The following is a 5811-nucleotide window of genomic DNA, read 5'->3' as shown; positions in this document are numbered from 1 at the left end:
GAGATCAGCCATCCTAATGGCTCAAAATGTAGGGCTGTAAAAAAAGCACACCCGTGCAATATTTTTCTCGCTTACAGTTGCTTATACATAATTAAGGATACTCGTTGCATCATCCATGGTTAAGTGTGAGTGTTTACTTAACCAATTCAAAAAAAAAAAAAAACAAAAAAAAAAAAAAAAAAAAAAAAGAGAGAGAGAGAGAAAAAATGGAAATGAAAAGAAAAGAAAAGAAAGATCCACGAATAGAAAAAAATTATCTTAGACTTAATTAGTAGTTATTCACAGTTACCGAATTAGATATGTGGATAATTTAGAATGAGAAGAAATTTGGTGTTAATTTAATTTAAAACTGAAATAATGATCAAAATATGATCAAAAGAATGAATAATATGACAAAAATCCATCCTACTAGGAGGTCAATAAGTTGTCTATTTGTATCAAACCATTATTATGGGAACTCTTGTTTTGTTTGTATTTTATGATTTTCTTTGGGACGTATCTTGCTGATGATAATGCTGAAGATGAAAAATCTTCCTTATTACTGGTTTTCAGTTTAAATCTATATCTAGTCTAAGCGTTTATCATTATATGATTTTCTTATTTTATTAAAATTATACTATTGTTCTTTTAGTCCAAAAACATGTAAGTAATAAAAATCGCTTCTTATTTCTGTAGCTGATTTATTTGTTTATCAAATTATTCATATATAAAGAGATTTATTTTAGTTAGATTTTTTCACGCTTATTATTTTTTTTTTTTTCTTTTAAACTATTAATTCATGAAATTTCAGAATGGGGTTTAATGTTGTTGTCAATTTTTTTTCCTTGAATTTATTGACAATCATGGTATTTAGAACACGTTACCTTCTTTGAAATATTACACTTTATCTTATTTTTTAAAAGTTCTTATGTCAAAGATAAAAATGGGTCTTAAAATAATTTATAATTTGTAAGTTATGTGCATTTCAAGAGTTGTCATTGTCTTGCATATATTTCAAGTATATATGTAAAACGACAAAAAATTATCATCTCTAAAAGAATTATAAACTAAGTTATACAGAAAGAGAAAATCAAATTAATGATTGATAGTGTGGCCCTTGCGTCCAGATACATAGGGCCCGAAATGAATGGCCCACCCCCATAAAATAGAAAATGACACATTTGTTGATGCTTCCTCATGTGCTCCCATTGACCCCCGCACATGGATATGAGCCACAATCCTCTCAAAGTAAGCCCTTCCCCTAATTATTTTACATCTTAAGAGATGTCAATAAGAAAATTTCTACATAAATATACCTAATTATAGAATTTTATAATAGATAATATGTTCACTGGTCAGTGATCACTGTCCTATAATTAATGATATTTTTAAATATAATAAGGCAAAAACCATAAATCATTGGATGAGTGAGAGATGAGATGTGTTATTACAATTCTGCCCCCACCCCATCCAATGGTTGAAAGTGTAAAGTAATCATCAATTATGCTAACCAGCTTATAACATAGAACATCAATTTGAGCTCTAATATTAGATCAGATGCTCATATATATTTTCATGATTGTAAGCTGACACCCAATCATCCATGATAATATAATGGTTTCCTTTGTAGTGATCTATTCCCTTGATGGTCTTATATAAAACCCACCTCTCCTCTTCAAGCTCAAGCAAGGCAGAGACTGGTTCCTCTTCCTGAGTCTAAGGTAGTACAAGTAGTGTGATTACATTTACGTACACTGACCATTATATATATATATATAGTGGAATGGGTTGGCTTCAATCAAGCAGAGAGGAGATGACCCACCATCTTGTGTCTCTATATGAAATTCTAAAAAATATGACAATCCATGAGGCCAAAGTACTATACAACACTGTAAATTAAAGAGATTTTCTTCTTCAATGCATGAGAGAGAGAGAGAGAGATTCCATCTTTGTTGATGATAACAAGATATGGAAAGACAGGATCTTGTTGGTTGAGTTGTTTTAGAATCACAATCTCACCTGCTGTTAACCCACGAGCTACCCACAGCTTCCAATGGCAATCAGATCAATAACAACAAAAAAAGAAATCCCACAAGTGTATTTCTCATGTGGTTCCCATGTACTATTTCAAAGTTTTATATATAATTAAAAGGAAAACCATTAATTAATTATATGTTTATCCGTACTTCCTACCTATTTGTTTATGGGCTTGTGATAACTAAGGTTCTAATATTTTATTTAGATCATGACCTTCTTCCAGAGCTTTTCCTTTGCTTCAATAATTAATGTTTCTGCTTTTATGGGTTTGTGCTAAGATCTGATCATGCATGGATGGAGTCAGTAGTTCTTTATTTTTTTAATGAGGAAATCTTCAGGGAGCTTCACTTTAGATTAGATGAGTTTAATTCCTCAATATTTCCTATTAGATGGTTACACACTTAGGGATTTATATAAAAATAATGGTAGAATGGGATCCAGCGAGGGAGTCCTAGGCCTTAGGGTGGTCACTGATAGCTAGCTTCTGCCCACTGGCTAAGCTGTCCAAAGGTGTCTAAAACCAGTATGTATGGGCCGAATTTTTATATAAAAAAATTATTTATTTTTTAAAATTTTGAATAGTTTATAACTCTTGGTTGTGTATTATTCATAAATTATATATATATATATATATATATATATGCTGTGTAGTGATTCTGACTTTTACATATCCAGTGAAGGTTTGGACTTTCAAATGGCCACGAATCAATTTCATAGACATTCAATCATATACTCTTAATTATGTACTAGCTAGCTAGCATTGCTATGCATTTCTTTCTAATTAATTTTAGAAGTTTAATTTTTCAATGACTTTTCAAAGCTTTATTTGTTGCCACTTGGACATGTTAGATCATGAAATGATATTTGAATGGAATATAAAACAAATAAAGTACAATAATTAACCCAAAGGAGGTTGGTCAGTTGGCAATGATCAACACCTCAAAATTAAGAATTATGATGAGTTCAACTCTCCTTGGGTTTAACTAAAAAAAAAAAAAAAAAAGTAGAAGAAGAAGAAGTAAAGTACAAGGTTATAGATAAAATATAGCTCTTGAAACTTGATTACTTAGATAAAAAGAATGGTCTTGGTTCATTAACTCTCATAACCATGAAAAGAGTCACTTCCCCTATGGTTTACAATTCTCCTAAAGTTATAACTCTTTGTAATAATTATGGAGAGAGAGAGAGAGAGAGAGAGAGAGAGAGAGAGAGAGAGAGAGATTACTTGTTCTTATAACTCGATCGGAGGCCTTCAATGTAATTCGGTGGAAAAACACAAGTCGTTTATATCACGTAACATGTGAATTGCTCATTAGTGCTTCGCCACTACCAGGGCTAGTAGAAATAACTTAATGGTAACAAGAGGGAACTGCCATTCCTTGAGTAATGAAGGCAGGGAACGGATCAATGGATAAACAAGTAATCTCATATCCCCTTCTTGGACTGAGTAAGGATCAGGAAGCAATACATATTGTTAAAGCAAACACCAACTAATATGAAAATAAAAAAAGACAGATCCGTACAATGCATAGAGATTTAACAAGGTTCACACACCGATGAGGTGTGCTATGTCCTCGGATGAAGAAGAAGATGTTTTACTATGCAGAAGAGAGATTACACCCAAACAGTAGCGAGTAAATTCGCTCTGAAACCCTAGCTAGAAAAACCCCCCAAATTATAATGACTTGCTCAACAAGACATAGTACATTATATACTCCTCTAAGTCACACTAAGTAGTGCTATTCTGTCCTTTGGGGGGACTCCACTAAAAGGTTATTTCTCTCACGTTGTTTCTTCCACCCATTCATTTGAATTGATTCCCCAACAAACAAGATTATTCGAGACAACTCTTGAAGGCTTCCATTGGGGAATGTTTATGATTTTTCGAATACCATATAATGGCCATGTTAAGTGAATTTATAAATTCACTTTGTACAAATTCTTCCATGTTTTATTTCTTGGTTGTAAACTATGGATGATCATTACAAAGGTTTTAATGGGAATATTATTACAAAGGGTTTAACGACCATCGTCTCTTGTATTCAAGTTTAATCTTTGTCAAACATTCCAAAGTCGGGGCAAGACAACTATGAAGGAATTGAAAATTGGCTATGGGAAGGGGACTTTGGGGTCTATCTCTCCACTAAAGGTTAATCATATTCAATCTTCTATGGAATTTTTCTTTCTGGTAAAGACCTTCTAGGGAATTATAAAGTTATACAAAACTCTTTTGCACATATGTGCAAGTTACTAGAGATACATAAGAACAACCATGTACACACTGAGACTAATCAAGACAACTACAAAAGAACACCAATTTTAATGTGGCAAACCCTTCTCAATGTATTAAAAAAAAAAAAAAAAAAAAAAAAAAAAAAAAAAAAACAAAACAAAAAAAACAAAAAAAAAAAACAAAAACAAAAACAAAACAAAAACAAAAACAAAAACAAAAACAAAAACAAAAACAAAAACAAAACAAAAACAAAAACAAAAACAAAAACAAAAACAAAAACAAAAACAAGAACAAGAACAAAAACAAAAAACAAAACAAAACAAAACAAAACATTGGATCATGTCTAAGTTAAAACTTTTACTACAGCAATAATTGGGTTACAGTCTTCTCTTTAGTTAATGCTAGAGGTTACCGAAGATCAAAAGAAAAGTCATTTCTTAGATTATATTTTAACTCACCACACAATGGTAGATTCACAAGAATATAGTACTCTTACCTTAAATCCTGACATGACAAATGCAAGAAAATCACAATACGTTTGTTACTTCTCATCTAGAGACATCGTCAAAGAGGATCCTGACACCACATAGGTTTGCTCAAGTTTTTTGTGCCTTCATATACTTGAGGAATTCTCTCCACCTAATGCTTTAAGATCTTAGGTAAAACCAGTGAGTATTTTCTAAGGCTATTTTACTTTATTTAACAAACATAGCCAATATAATATATATATATATATATATATGTGTGTTAAAAAAAAATTATCAATTGATGAGACATATACCTGACTTTTATGCTCGAAATTTTTTACAAACTATGGATATCCGTAAGAAGATTGGGGAGCCAATCTAGCTATCTATATGTGCGGGGGGGTTGTCTCCATTATTGCTTACTTGGGGGTTGCTAGAGATATGTGTGGTTGGTGCTCCACCCACATGAAGATTGGACTCAAGAAGAGGAAGCACTTGAGTTTGAACCAAGACATGCATCAATGGGCCAATGGGGTCCAGATTCCTTAGATGATCAATTAGGATCCACAAATTTCACTTCTGTTTTTTTCTTTTCACTCTCATCTCACTGTCTCTCACATCATCCCCGAGTCATCACTATCAATTTCAATGGTTATTACGTTTATGTAGAGAAGGACAGGCACCACTTATATCCAAACAAGGCCTTATAACAGTTTCTTTCAGGCCCACTGGTCAACTAGCTTTTCTTTTACAGTGAGATGTCTTAACTCTTTAAGATAAGAGCCAACTTAATGTTTATACCTAATTGGGTATATAGGTATGTCTTAATCCTGTTATTTCAGTTATAGTGACAGTCACAATGACCATTTTAACTAACACTGTATATTTATTCTCTAGAGAGAGAGAGAGAGAGAGATCATTTTGGTGGAGTGCTCATATCCCACTTGGAGTACTTGACTGATGCTCTGTGTGTTGTCCATTTCTCCTTGCTCTTTAGGTGGTTTTGAAGTAGGAATCAATCAAGCAATCATGTCTAAAGACAGTGAGACCATTACATCTTTTTTTTCTTTTTTCTTTTTTTTGGAGGAGAAATAT

Source organism: Macadamia integrifolia, chromosome 10, assembly GCF_013358625.1.
Source record: "Macadamia integrifolia cultivar HAES 741 chromosome 10, SCU_Mint_v3, whole genome shotgun sequence".
Taxonomy (NCBI): domain Eukaryota; kingdom Viridiplantae; phylum Streptophyta; class Magnoliopsida; order Proteales; family Proteaceae; genus Macadamia; species Macadamia integrifolia.
The sequence above is the reverse complement of the archived record's forward strand: the minus strand, read 5'-3'. Positions refer to the sequence as shown.